We start from the raw sequence: 15,774 nt of genomic DNA on the forward strand, positions 1-15,774 counted from the left end.
CAAGTCCCCGATGTGCTCTTTCTATTAATCTTACATCCTGCCCAATCGGCATCCGAATAACCAATTAAATCAAATGTGGATCCCCTAGGGTACCAAAGCCCAAACTTAGGAGTATAAACTAAGTATCTCAAGATTCGTTTTACGGCCGTAAGGTGAGCTTCCTTAGGGTCGGCTTGGAATCTTGCACACATGCATACGGAAAGCATAATGTCCGGTCGAGATGCACATAAATAAAGTAAGGAGCCTATCATCGACCGATATACCTTTTGATCTACGGATTTACCTTCCGTGTCGAGGTCGAGATGCCCATTGGTTCCCATGGGTGTCTTGATGGGCTTGGCATCCTTCATCCCAAACTTGTTTAGAATATCTTGAATATACTTCGTTTGGCTAATGAAGGTGCCCTCTTGGAGTTGCTTCACTTGAAATCCTAAGAAGTACTTCAACTCCCCCATCATCGACATCTCGAATTTCTTTGTCATGATCCTACTAAATTCCTCACATGTAGATTCGTTAGTAGACCCAAATATAATGTCATCAGCATAAATTTAGCATACAAACAAATCATTGTTAAGAGTTTTAGTGAATAAGGTAGGATTGGCCTTTCCGACTTTGAAGCCATTAGTGATAAGGAAATCTCTTAGACATTCATACCATGCTCTTGGGGCTTGCTTGAGCCCATAAAGCGCCTTAGAGAGTTTATACACATGGTTAGGATACTCACTATCTTCAAAGCCGGGAGGTTGCTCAACATAGACCTCTTCCTTGATTGGTCCATTGAGGAAGGCACTCTTCACGTCCATTTGGTAAAGCTTAAAGCCATGGTAAGTAGCATAGGCAATTAATATACGAATTGACTCAAGCCTAGCTACGGGTGCATAGGTTTCACCAAAATCCAAACCTTCGACTTGTGAATACCCCTTGGCCACAAGTCGGGCTTTGTTCCTTGTCACCACACCATGCTCATCTTGCTTGTTGCGGAATACCCACTTGGTTCCTACAACATTTTGATTAGGACGTGGAACTAAATGCCATACCTCGTTCCTAGTGAAGTTGTTGAGCTCCTCTTGCATCGCCACTACCCAATCCGAATCTTATAGTGCTTCCTCTACCCTGTGTGGCTCTATAGAAGAAACAAAAGAGTAATGCTCACAAAAATGTGCAACACGAGATCTAGTAGTTACCCCCTTATGTATGTCGCCGAGGATTGTGTCGACGGGGTGATCTCGTTGGATTGCTTGGTGGACTCTTGGGTGTGGTGGCCTTGATTCTTCATCCTCCTTGTCTTGATCATTTGCATCTCCCCCTTGATTATTGCCATCATCTTGAGGTGGCTCATCTCTTTGATCTTCTCCTTCATCAACTTGAGCCTCATCCTCATTTTGAGTTGGTGGAGATGCTTGTGTGGAGGAGGATGGTTGATCTTGTGCATTGGGAGGCTCTTTGGAGTCCTCAGGACACACATCCCCAATGGACATGTTCCTTAGCGCGATGCACGGAGCCTCTTCATCACCTATCTCATCAAGATCAACTTACTCTACTTGAGAGCCGTTAGTCTCATCAAACACAACGTCACAAGAAACTTCAACTTGTCCAGAGGACTTGTTAAAGACTCTATATGCCCTTGTGTTTGAATCATATCCTAGTAAAAAGCCTTCTACAGTCTTAGGAGCAAATTTAGATTTTCTACCTCTTTTAACAAGAATAAAGCATTTGCTACCAAAGACTCTAAAATATGAAATATTGGGCTTTTTACCGGTTAGGAGTTCATATGACGTCTTCTTGAGGATTCGGTGTAGATATAACCGGTTGATGGCGTAGCAGGCGGTGTTGACCGCCTCGGCCCAAAACCGATCCGAAGTCTTGTACTCATCAAGCATGGTTCTTGCCATGTCCAATAGAGTTCTATTCTTCCTCTCCACTACACCATTTTGTTATGGCGTGTAGGGAGAAGAGAACTCATGCTTGATGCCCTCCTCCTCAAGGAAGCTTTCGATTTGTGAGTTCTTGAACTCCGTCCCGTTGTCGCTTCTAATTTTCTTGATCCTTAAGCCGAACTCATTTTGAGCTCGTCTCAAGAATCCCTTTAAGGTTTCTTGGGTATGAGATTTTTCCTACAAAAAGAATACCCAAGTGAAGCGAGAATAATCATCCACAATAACTAGACAGTACTTACTCCCGCCGATGCTTATGTAAGCGATCGGGCCGAATAGATCCATGTGTAGGAGCTCAAGTGGCCTGTCAGTCGTCATGATGTTCTTGTGTGGATGATGAGCACCAACTTGCTTGCCTGCTTGGCATGCGCTACAAATCCTGTCTTTCTCAAAATGAACATTTGTTAATCCTAAAATGTGCTCTCCCTTTAGAAGCTTATGAAGATTCTTCATCCCAACATGGACTAGTCGGCGGTGCCAGAGCCAACCCATGTTAGTCTTAGCAATTAAGCAAGTGTCGAGTTCAGCTCTATCAAAATCTACCAAGTATAGCTGACCCTCTAACACTCCCTTAAATGCTATTGAATCATCACTTCTTCTAAAGACAGTGACACCTACATCAGTAAATAGACAGTTGTAGCCCATTTGACATAATTGAGAAACGGAAAGCAAATTGTAATCTAAGGAATCTACAAGAAAAACATTGGAAATTGAGTGGTCAGGAGATATAGCTATTTTACCCAATCCTTTGACCAAACCTTGATTTTCATCCCCGAATGTAATAGCTCGTTGGGGATCTTGGTTTTTCTCATAGGAGGAGAACATCTTCTTCTCCCCTGTCATGTGGTTTGTGCACCCGCTATCGATGATCCAACTTGAGCCCCCGGATGCATAAACCTACAAAACAAGTTTAGTTCTTCACTTTAGGTACCCAAATGGTTTTGGGTCCTTTGGCATTAGATACAAGAACTTTGAGTACCCAAACACAAGTCTTTGATCCCTTGTGTTTGCCCCCAACATACTTGGCAACTACCTTGCCGGATTTGTTAGTTAAAACATATGATGCATCAAAAGTTTTGAATGAAATGCTATGGTCATTTGATGCATTAGGAGTTTTCTTCTTAGACAACTTAGCACGGGTTGGTTGCCTAGAGCTAGATGTCTCACCCTTATACATAAAAGCATGATTAGGGCCAGAGTGAGACTTCCTAGAGTGAATTCTCCTAATTTTGCTCTCGAGATAACCGGCAGGGTACAAAATGTAACCCTCGTTATCCTTAGGCACGGGAGCCTTGCCATTTACAAAATTAGACAATCTTTTAGGAGGGGCATTAAGTTTGACATTGTCTCCCTTTTGGAAGCCGATGCCCTCCTTGATGCCAGGGCGTCTCCCACTATAGAGCATTGTTCTAGCAAATTTAAATTTCTCATTTTCTAAGTCATGCTCACTTATCTTAGCATTAAGTTGAGCTATGTGATCATTTTGTTTCTTAATTAAAGTTAGGTGATCATGGAAACCATCAACATTAATGTCTCTACATCTAGTACAAATGGAAGTATGTTCAACGATAGATGTAGAGGGTTTGCAAGATTTTAATTCTACCACCTTAGCATGCAATATATCATTTTTACTTCTAAGGTCGGAAATGGAAGCATTGCAAACATCTAATTCTTTAGCCTTAGCAAGCAATTTTTCATTTTCATTTCTAAGGCTAGCAAGAGAAATGTTCAATTCTTCAATCTTAGCAAGCAAATCAACATTATCGTTTCTAAGATTTGGAATTGAAACATCACACACATTTGAATCAACCTTAGCTAACAAATTAGCATTCTCATTTCTAAGGTTGTCAATAGTCCCATGGCAAGTGCTTAGCTCACTAGATAGTTTTTCACATTTTTCTACTTCTAGAGCGTAAGCATTTTTTACCTTAACATGCTTCTTATTTTCTTTAATAAGGAAGTCCTCTTGGGTGTCCAAGAGATCATCCTTCTCATGGATAGCACTAATCAATTCATTTAATTTTTCTTTTTGTTGCATGTTTAGGTTGGCAAAAAGAATGCGCAAGTTATCCTCCTCATTGCTAGCATTATCCTCATCACTAGAGGTTTCATATTTAGTGGAGGATCTTGATTTTACCTTCTTCCTTTTGCCGTCCTTTGCCATGAGGCACTTGTGGCCGGTGTTGGGGAAGAGAAGACCCTTGGTGACGGCGATGTTTGCGGCGTCCTCGTCGGAGGAGGAGTCGGTGGAGCTCTCGTCGGAGTCCCACTCCCGGCAAACATGGGCATCGCCGCCCTTCTTCTTGTAGTACCTCTTCTTCTCCTTTCTTCTCCCCTTCTTGTCGTCGCCCTATCACTATCACTAGATAATGGACATTTTGCAATAAAATGACCGTGCTTACCACATTTGTAGCAAACTTTCTTGGAGCGGGGCTTGTAATCTTTCCCCCTCCTTTGCTTGAGGATTTGGCGGAAGCTCTTGATGATGAGCGCCATTTCCTTGTTGTCGAGCTTGGAGGCGTCGATGGGTGTTCTACTCGATGTAGACTCCTCCTTCTTCTCCTCCATCGCCTTAAATGCGACCGGTTGTGCTTCGGACATGGAGGGGCCATCAAGCTCGTTGATCTTCTTTGAGCCTTTGATCATCAATTCAAAGCTCACAAAATTTCCAATTACCTCCTCGGGAGACATTAGTGTATATCTAGGATTTCCTCGAATTAATTGAACTTGCGTAGGGTTAAGAAAAACGAGGGATCTTAGAATAACCTTGACCATTTCATGGTCATCCCATTTCTTGCTCCCGAGGTTGCGCACTTGGTTCACCAAGGTTTTGAGCCGGTTGTACATGTCTTGTGGCTCCTCCCCTTGGCGAAGTCAGAAGCGACCGAGCTCCCCCTCGATCGTTTCCCGTTTGGTGATTTTGGTCACCTTGTCTCCTTCATGCGCGGTCTTTAGCGTGTCCCAAATCTCCTTAGCACCTTTCAACCCTTGCACCTTATTATACTCCTCTCGACTTAGAGAAGGGAGGAGTATAGTTGAGGCTTGGGAGTTGAAGTGTTGGATTTGGGCCACTTCGTCCTCATCATAATCTTCATTCCCTATGGATGGTACCTGTACACCAAACTCAACAACATCCCATATACTTTTGTGGAGTGAGGTTAGATGAAATCGCATCAAATCACTCCACCTAGCATAATCTTCACCATCAAACGTTGGCGGTTTGCCTAATGGGACGGAAAGTAAAGGCGTATGTTTAAGAATGCGAGGATAGCGTAGGGGGTCTTACTAAACTTCTTGCGCTCATGGCGCTTAGAAGTTACGGACGGCGTGTCGGAGCCGGAGGTGGATGGCGACGAGGTGTCGGTCTTGTAGTAGACCACCTTCCTCATCTTCTTCTTCTTATCACCGCTCCGACGCAACTTGTGTGAAGGGGATTCCTTTTTCTTCCCCTTCCCTTTGTTGTAGGACTCTCCCGATGGAGCCTTCCCGTGGCTTGTAGCGGGCTTCTCGCCGGTCACCATCTCCTTCTTGGCGTGATCTCCTGACATCACTTCGAGCGGTTAGGCTCTAATGAAGCACCGGCTCTGATACCAATTGAAAGTCGCCTAGAGGGGGGTGAATAGGGCGAATCTGAATTTTACAAACTTAATCACAACTACAAGCCAGGTTAGCGTTAGAAATAAAAACGAGTCCGAGAGAGGGCGCAAAACAAATCGCCAGCGAATAAAAAGTGTGACACAAGGATTTGTTTTACCGATGTTCGGTTCTCGCAAACCTACTCCCCGTTGAGGTGATCACAAAGACCGGGTCTCTTTCAACCCTTTCCCTCTCTCAAACGGTCCCTCGGACCGAGTGAGCTTCTCCTCTCAATCAAACGGGAACAAACTTCCCCGCAAGGACCACCACACAATTGGTGTCTCTTGCCTTGGTTACAATTGAGTTGTTCGCAAGGAAGAATGAAAGAAGGAAGCAATCCAAGCGCAAGAGCTCAAAAGAACACAACAAATCTCTCTCACTAATCACTAAAGCCTTGTGTGGAATTAGGAGAGGATTTGATCACTTTGGTGTGTCTTGTATTGAATGCTTAGCTCTTGTAAGTAGTTGGAAGGTGGAAAACTTGGATGACTTGAATGTGGGGGTGGTTGGGGCTGCAGTCGACGGGCGCACCGGACAGTCCGGTGCGCCACCGGACACTGTTCGGTGCGCCAGCCACGTCACCAGGCCATTGGGTTCCGGCCGTTGGAGCTCTGACTTGTGGGCCCGCCTGGCTGTCCGGTGGTGCACCGGACAGGCCCTGTAGGCTGTCCGGTGTGCCACTCGTGCGTGCTCTGCTCCTCTGCGCGCGCAGGCGCGCATTTAATGCGTTGCAGTCGACCGTTGCGCGTGAAGTAGTCGTTGCTCCGCTATCACACCGGACAGTCCGGTGAATTATAGCGGAGCGGATTCCCGAAGTTGGCAAGTTCAGAGTCGCTCTCCCTTAGGGCACCGGACACTGTCCGGTGGTGCACCGGACAGTCCGGTGGATTATAGCGAAGCGTCTCTGAAAATTCCCGAAGGTGTGGAGTTTAGCTTGAAGTCCCCTGGTGCACCGGACACTGTCCGGTGGCACACCGGACAGTCCGGTGTGCTAGACCAGGGCACACTTCGGTTATCCCTTGCTCTTTTTGTTGAACCCTTTTCTTGGTCTTTTTATTGGCTTTTTGTGAACCTTTGGCACCTGTATAACTTATAGACTAGAGCAAACTAGTTAGTCCAATTATTTGTGTTGGGCAATTCAACCACCAAAATCAATTAGGAAATAGGTGTAAGCCTAATTCCCTTTCAAAACCCACATGGAGATGCCTACGAGGGAGCCAATATGCAAGAACAACTAGTGGGGGAGCTACTAGAGACGGAAGCAACATGGGAGCCCATCCATGGGAAGATCATCCAACTCATTTGTGCTAGGATGACATTAACCATTGTGCTTGCACACTTCATGGTGTGATAGATTGCCTTGTCATGGATCTACTCCAGCACTAAGGACCTATTGTGCGTCCATCAGTGTCCCCACTAAAATCTCAGTTCCTAGGTTGTGGGCGGGGTCATGAAGGCTCACATTGAATATTTTGATGATAGTATGTTGTCGACATTGGTGGGATGTTCACATCATTAAAGGATGGGGCAAGGCTCTAACACATGGTGAGGCATATGTCGAGCTGTACCATCACTAGGATGAGGGAGCCAATGGGGAACATGTTATTCCCTGTCAGTCGAATGACCCCCTAGGACTAACCTTGGGGCCATCATAGGGGATGGGAGGCCTCTACTAGTGAGGGAGCTAACGAGGAAGGAAAGAAGACAACTTATGTGAAGGATGTGAACCCCTAAACCACCAAAGCTTCCATAGCCTCCAGTGTCAACAAAGGTGGAGTGCAGTGAAAGAGTAGGCCAAGCAAAAGCGGCGATAGTTCCACCCCCAAACTAGGGATGGCAATAGGGCGAGTGGGGGTGGGGACCGTCGTTCCCTGAAACTCATTCCCCATCCCTGCCCCATTTAGCTTAATGGGGACAAACTCATCCCCATCCCTATCCCCGCTGATCCCCGTTCCCCATTTAGGGACCCATGGGAAATACTATAGCACGTAAAAACATTCATTACATGATATCTATTACATATATATCAATTATCAAAAGACATCAACAATAATATCTAAAACAACTAACAACTTTATAAAGATTCATAACTCACAAATCACAATTATTTCAACCTAACAATAGCCTCACACTCACAAATCACAGAATACATAAATACACATTATGATTTCTTATCGAGTCTCCAATGGAGCCATGTGGGGTAGTTTATTCCCTGTATCCATCCCATTAATTTTTGTTGCCCTGTCCCATTAGCCCCACGGGGGGGAGAAACCACCCTCATACTTATTTTGAACAGGTCGGATCCCTGCGGGGTCCCGCCCCCATACTAAATTTTACCATCCCTACCTCAAACACAAAAGACTATGCATGGGTGCAAATTAGGTGTTGTTCATGGGGGCATGGCATCATAATGATGACATGCCTAGGTAGGCATCTATATGTGGATGTTTTTGTTCTTCTAGCACTTTTGATATTTCTCTTTCAAGTCGATGGTGGGAGGCATCTCCATAGGGCCCTATACTTGGGGGGCTACAACTAGGACCATGATTGGTGGCCCTAAATTAGCTCCTACAAGCTATGACTAGTAGACCACAACAACCACAATCAGAGGTGGTGAGCCCCTAGTTATGAACATCTCTAGTGATGCACCCAGCGCAAAGGAAGGCTTAGGCTTGGGGACCACTTGCACTGAGGTGCACCCTGAGGGTATGTTAGTGGAGGTCCTAGATGCTAGCATCGAGGGAACCTTATGAAGACTGAAAATCCCTAGGATGGGGATCTTCCCTTATTAGACGTGTCGGTGCCCACGAGAGATGAGGGTTGGCAGGCGATGGCCCAGACGGACGTAACACCTTCAAACATGGCCTAGGGCCATGTACCCCTGAGAGCGCTAAGGGCCACCAACAGTGGAGTGATCTTACTTAAGCAAGAGCATAAGCCTACCTAGGCCCCCATCTATGCTCAGCCTCAGTAGGCCACTAGCATGGAAATAGGATAGGCTAGTGTCATCCCATGTCATGGGGCCAATAATGGGGCCCTAGGCTAAGAAGACGTATGTGTAGGAGGTGGTCCATCCCAGTAAGGTGGCTCCATCAGATAGGACCTCACAGTCCCTAGATGCTATCTTGGTGAGATCCTAGGGTGTTATTGAGCAGATGCACTCCATGACCACAACCAAGTAAAGGTTGCTCGAGAATAAGAGGAATATCCTTGAGCATATGGGGACTAGCTAGAAGTAGGCGTTTAGGAATCCTGAGTGACAATAACAGTGGACTCCCTCGCAAGGAGGGAGGTGGAAGAGGTAGTGAGGAAGACAAAAGAGGAGGCACTGGCTACTAGTTCCCTTGCCTCCAAATCCTAGGAGCAGGCCAAGAAATTGAAGAAGGTGGCCCTTCAACACGAGAAATTTAATGATGGATTCATCGTAGTTTATGCGAAAAACAATTCTGAAGCACAGTTTAGCCGCATAAGCTTAAATTGTAATGGATGCAAATGCATCACAAAAGCTAAAGTTGGATACATTGTGAGAATATAGTGTACTGAGGCATGTTAAAACTCAGTTTTTCTTAAGAAAACTTAGGAGTCTAATTCTTTGACCTGCAAACAAGACATTCTAGTTTAGTGAAATCTGTTGAAACAGAAATGATAAGTGCAACGATTCACATAGAATTAAGGTCACTAGAAAAATGCCCTATCGGGCCCTCTACCATACATGTGTAAAAAATAATATAAGTGCAATGGCTGGTAAACACAGTGCAACAATATCTAGATATGTTTAGATATGTAGAGGGGAGATTGGCGTAGCCCTGATCTGTGCACTTGCAAGGATTTGCACAGACAGGTAAAACAAGTTGGATCTGGTGAGTATATTTAGTATTCATCTAGATATGAAGCAGCTTGAGTAAGATATGAAGCCACCATGCACACATGCCCTATTATATACTTGCCTCATAAAGAATTTAGTATTTAGATAGTTTAAAATGTATTTCATCTAGAAAGCAGGCCTCATATATAAAATTTGTGTGGGTCTATTTTCTATATAATGAACAACATCATTTTTTAGTATTCATAAGGTTGTATATTTGTTTGTAAAGGAAAATAATACGACAATGTAGTACTAATCCAAAGCCAAAAAATGATATTGTACCTATAGAATCTCAATACATTTCTTTGGTAGTGTAGCTATGCTTATATATTGTTTGCATAGTAACTTGGTTACTTGCTTGCAGATAGCAATTAACTACGGTTTTGCCACCATAACAGCACTTGAAGACTCCCGGATCCATTTGTGTGCATCAGTGCATGATGCATTGTTATGCAAAACAAGAAAGAAAAAACTCAGTGCTCAAGCTACAGATAACCACAACAGCTTAGCAACTAAAAAGAATGACAATACATAACCTAAAGATAGGTGGATATACATATACATAACATGCTTTCTTCCTACATAGGCAAAAGATTGTTCATCTCCTACGATCCAGTTCAGAATAGATGGTCTGTTGTTAGGCATGATTACAGATGAACATGTTGTGTCATGGAAGCAATTATTCACAAAGATTGAAAATGTAATACAAGACTTGAGATGAAGATACTCTAGTCAAGCCATGAAGGAAGACACCAACATTTATATAGTTGAGAGATTACTTTTGGAGGTGTCGAGGAAGCTTACACAAGCAGAAAAGAAAGTTGAGGTAATCGTCCTGCATCGATTTTATTATTCTATCTATTAACTGATTTTTATGCAAAAGTTTTTAGATTATTTTTTGGTATGTTAACATATCCTCTGTATACAAGGTTTCTCTGAGGGAGTTTAACCAAATTACCATACCTAGAGGGGGTTTACATGAGAACAGGAGGGAGAGGGGGGTTACCTATGTTTGAATAAGTCCACAAGCTAACTATAGAAAGTAATAGGCGGCTAGCGCCATTAGCGGCAGGACAGATTGCGGCACCGTCTAGATGGTTGGGATGGCAACCATCAAGCATGATTGTGCTGTGATTGCCTCAGTCTCCTATTCCCATGTACAGACGCTTGTTTTTTCCTTTAAATAGAGAGCACAATCAACAGAGAATAGTAGCCCTTCAGTAGCAACAAATACTATTGTGTCCACTGTGTGTTCGTGTGAGTTTGCCTCCCATCGATCGGAGTTCTAACAATTGGTACCAGAGTCGAGTTCCGCCGTAGTCATGGCATCATAGTCGCCTCTCAAGAAGAAGCTGCAGACCAGTGATGACTCCGGCGAGAAGAAGGTCCAGCCGTCGTGTTTGCCGCCATGTCGCCGTGGTCGCTCGAGCAGCCGCCGCTCGCGCCACCGGGACTCCGGATCGCGCGTCGTCGAGCGCGTCATCGAGCGATCGACCGCGAACGTAGCGTGGCCGATGTTGACCCGGACTAACTATCCGGAATAGGCCTTGGTGGTGGAGGTGAATTTCCAGACACTCCGTGTCTAGGACGCCGTCGACCTCGGCATCGACAAAGACCCCGACGAAAGTGAGTACCACGACGACCATCAGGCGATGGCAGGCCTTCTACGCTCGGTCCCCTCCAAGATGTGGAGCACCCTCGCCCACAAGCGGACCGTGAAGGAGGCGTGTGACGCGGTCAAGGTACTGTGGATCGGGGACGATCGCACGCGCGACGCCAGCGCGCAGCAACTCCACCGTGAGTTCGGTATGCTCGCCTTCAAGGAGGGCGAGAGCGTCACCGAGTTCGGAATCCGCATCACTACACTCGCCACCAACCTTCGCACCCTCGGGGACAATATCTCGGACGTCGAGGTAGTGAAAAAAAATGTTGCAGGTAGTCCCAGAGCGCTTGTCCCAGGCCGCAGTCTCCCTCGAGATGTTCCTTGATCTAAACAAAACATCGATCGAGGAAGTCATTGGACGGCTACGCGTGTTTGAAAAACGCTCCAAGCCCAAGGAGGTCACGGACGCCATGGGGCGCATGATGCTATGCGAGGAGGACTGGGAGGCCCGCCATAAAGCTCACCATGAACAGGAAAGCTCAGGGGGCAGATCTGGGTCCGCGCGGACGTGGCAAACGTCGTGGACGTGGACGTGGACGCGGACGAGGCAACGACGTCCGTGATGGCCAGAACACGGTGACTAGGCACGCTGGTGGCAAGCCACCCCCAGGCGATCGCTGCAATAGCTGCGGCAAAACTGGCCATTAGGCCAAAGATTGTCGCGGGAGGAAGAAGGGCGCGGCTCATGTCACGCAGGCCGAGGAAGATGAGCACATGCTCATGTACATCGCCGCCGACGTCGAGGTAACAACACCGGATATGTCGTGCTCACCTCATAGGTCACCGCTGGACCTCGTCAAGCTGCCGGTTCATGTCCACCTCGATGAACCGAAGGCGCTCCTCCATCTCAGCCAGGAGGAGAAGACTGCGGTTTCTCGCCGCTGGGTGCTCGACACTAGTGCGACGAATCACATGACGGGCTCGCGGTCTGTCTTTGCCGAGCTGAACACTGGTGTCATTGGCACCGTAAAATTCGGCGATGGATCGGTGGTCGACATCAAGGGCAAAGGCACTATCCTGTTCGTGTGCAAGTCCGGCGAGCACCGTCATCTTGATGGGGTCTACTACATCCCGTGCCTCACCACGAACATTGTGAGCCTTGGCCAAATGGACGAGGACGGGTTCAAGGTCAACATAGAGTCGGGCGTACTATGCCTCTACGACCTGCAGCGCAAACTACCGGCGAAGGTGCATCGATCACCTAGCCGATTGTACCTCCTCGACATGAACACCGCTGCCCCGGTGTGTCTCACCGCGCGGGTTGGTGACGTGGCGTGGCGCTGGCATGAGCGCTACAGTCACCTCAACTTCCAGTCGCTGCGCAAGCTCGGATGTGCGGACATGGTGTGTGGGCTGCCGGCAATTGACCACGTCGACCAAGTCTGCGAGGACTGCGTTCTAGCAAAACAAAAGAGGACGCCATTCTCGCAGGCTGCCAAGTACCGGGCTCAGGAGGAGCTCGAACTCGTACACGGTGACCTCTGTGGCCCGATCTCGCCACCTACGCCGGCCGAGAATGCCTACTTCTTACTGTTGGTCGACGACATGAGCCGTTACATGTGGCTCACGCTGTTGCGGTCAAAGGCAGATGCACCAGCAGCGATCATGGCGTTCCAGGCGCGTGTCGAGCGTGAAATCGACAAGAAGCTGAAGGTACTTCGTACCGACAATGGTGGTGAGTTCACATCTGTGCAGTTTGGCAAATACTGTGCAGGAGAAGGCATCCAATGGCACCACTCAGCGCCGTACTCGCCGCAACAAAATGGTGTTGTAGAGCGCCGAAACCAGATGATAGTGAACACCGCGAGGAGTATCCTGCGTGCGTGGAACATGCCAAGGTACTTTGGGGAGAGGCGGTGCACACCGTTGTCTTCCTCCTCAACCGGGCGCCTACCAGCGCACTCGACGGGCTGACATCATACCAGGCATGGTACAAGAAGAAGCCGCCCGTGCACTTTCTCAAGGTGTTTGGGTGCATTGCCTACATCAAGAACCTACATCCACACCTCACCAAGCTCGATGATCGCGGGCAGAAGGTCGTCTTCATCGGCTACCAGGACGGGTCGAAGGCATATCGTTTCTACGACCCTGTCACCAAGCGCGTCCATGTTTCACGCGACGCCGTCTTTGACGAGAGCGCACGCTGGGACTGGGGAGAAGCATTGATGGCGGGGAGCGAGGACTCCTTCACGGTGGAGTACGAATACAACCTGAAGAGCCATGATGAGGTGGTTGTACCCAAGTCGTCCTCGCTGGGGACACCATCCTCATCGGACACACCACCTTCTATAGGCGCACCAGCTGCACCGAGCACGACATCTACACCTACTTCGCCATTGACTGCTCCACGAGCTGCGACTCCATAGACAGCAACACCTGCTGCCGGGCCACTCATCAAGTTTGCGACGCCGCTCACCACTGACCTAAACTTCGACGCTGATGACAAATGAAAGAGGGAGCTCCGGTACCGGACGCTGGACAACATCCACAGCGTGGGTGCAGCGCCCGAGCTGGTGCACCATGACGACGAGGACGCTGAGCTGCATGCCGTGAGCGTGGAGGAACCCATGACCTTGAAGGAGGCCGATGGTGACCCAAATTGGGTTGTCGTGATGGAGGAGGAGCTGGCGTCGATCCGTGACAATAAGACATGGTCACTGGTCGAGCTCCCGCGTGGTCACCGCGCCATAGGCCTCAAGTGGGTGTACAAAGTCAAGCGTGATGAGAACGACAACATTGTCAAGTCCAAGGCCCGCCTTGTCGCCAAGGTCTATGTGCAGCAGCCTAGCGTCGACTTCGACGAGGTCTTCGTGTCGGTTGCACGACAGGAGTCTGTGCGCTTGCTCCTCGCCATCGCAGCCCACTACGGCTGGGGCGTCCATCACATGGACGTGAAGTCGGCATTTTGAATTGGGAGCTCCAGGAAGAATCTACGTCCAGCAACCCCCTGGCTTCGTCGACGACAAGCACACGTATAAGGTGCTCCGGCTTCACAAAGCTTTGTACGGGCTTCGCCAAGCCCCACGCGCCCGGAACCAGAAGCTTGATGTCGAGCTACTGGCCCTTGGCTTCACGCGTGGTGTTAATGAGCATGGCATATACACTCGAGGCAAGGGAGAAGCATGCCTGATCTTGGGCGTATATGTTGATGATTTGATCATCACAGGTGGCGATACAAGAGCTGTGGCGAAGTTCAAGGTGCACATGCAGAAGATCTTTAAGATGAGTGATCTTGGGCTCCTCTCCTATTACTTGGGGCTCGAGATCACCCAGGGAGCACAAGGGATCATGCTGCGTCAGAGCGCCTACGCCACCAAAGTGCTCGAGAAGGCGGGCTTAGCTGGCTGCAATGCTAGTGCCACGCCCATGGAGCCGAAGCTGAAGCTGCTCAAGGAGGGGACGACACCGAGCGTGGATGCCACAGAATATCGCAGCCTTATCGGCAGTCTCAGGTACCTGTGCAACTCTAGGCCGGACTTGGCATATCCGGTGGGATATCTTAGCCGATTTATGGAGGCGCCACGTCGAGAGCACCTTGCTGCAGTCAAGCGTGTTCTTCGGTATGTCGCAGGCACGCTGCACTAGGGCCTGCACTATCATCCGAGCAGGAAGAATGAAGGAGCGCCACAGCTGCTGGGTTACTCTGGCAGTGACTTGGCAGGAGATGTCAATGACCGGAAGAGCACCAGCGGTCTCATCTTCTTCCTGGCTGGAGGGTCGGTTGCTTGGCAATCGGCGAAACAAAAGGTTGTTGCTATGTCTTTTTGTGAGTCGGAGTATATCGCAGCCGTGTGCGAGGCAGTCTGGTTGGCAAGACTGATGGCTGAGCTCATCGGAGGAGCGGTACTCGCTCCCAAGCTCAAGGTGGACAACAAGTCCGCCATTGCTTTGATGAAGAACCTTGTGCATCACGACCGGAGTAAGCACATTGACGTGAAGTTTCACTTCATCCGAGAGTGCTGTGACAGGAAGCTGATCGACATCGAGTTCGTCGGCACTTAGCTGCAACTAGGTGCCATACTGAAAAAAGCACTTGGGCGCACTCGGTTACATGAGCTTCGTGGTCAGATCGGCATGAAGAAATTAAAGTAGTTGCTCTAGGACTTAGGAAGAGAATGTTTGAATAAGTCCACAAGCTAACTATAGAAAGTAATAGGTGGCTAGCACCATTAGCGGCAGGACAGATTGCGGCACCGTCCAGATGGTTGGGATGGCAACCATCGATCATGATTGTGCCGTGATTGCCTCAGTCTCCTATTCCCATGTACAGACACTTGTTTTTTCCTTTAAATAGAGAGCACAATATAATCAACAGAGAATAGTAGCCCTTCGGCAGCAACAAATACTATTGTGTCTACTGTGTGTTCGTGTGAGTTTGCCTCCCATCGATCGGAGTTCTAACAACCTAGACAGCTCTGGATCTAGGGCAACGAGTAGAGATGGGGAAGGGTCAGTTGTAAACCTCTAGCGAGTGCGCTCCTGGGGCAACGAAGGTTTTGGCCTCATCCTTGAGCACGAGCTCCAAGATGTCGGCCTTCACATCGAACTCCTCGAAGTCAGCCTTGAAATCCTCCTCTTGGCGAGGCAGCGGGCTGCGAGGGAGATGGCAGTGGTAGACGGATGGATCGTGGAGACTCGGGCGATGGGCGGCGGGTGGCAGCAGAGTGTCCGCCTGG

This window comes from Zea mays, chromosome 10, assembly GCF_902167145.1.
Source record: "Zea mays cultivar B73 chromosome 10, Zm-B73-REFERENCE-NAM-5.0, whole genome shotgun sequence".
Taxonomy (NCBI): domain Eukaryota; kingdom Viridiplantae; phylum Streptophyta; class Magnoliopsida; order Poales; family Poaceae; genus Zea; species Zea mays.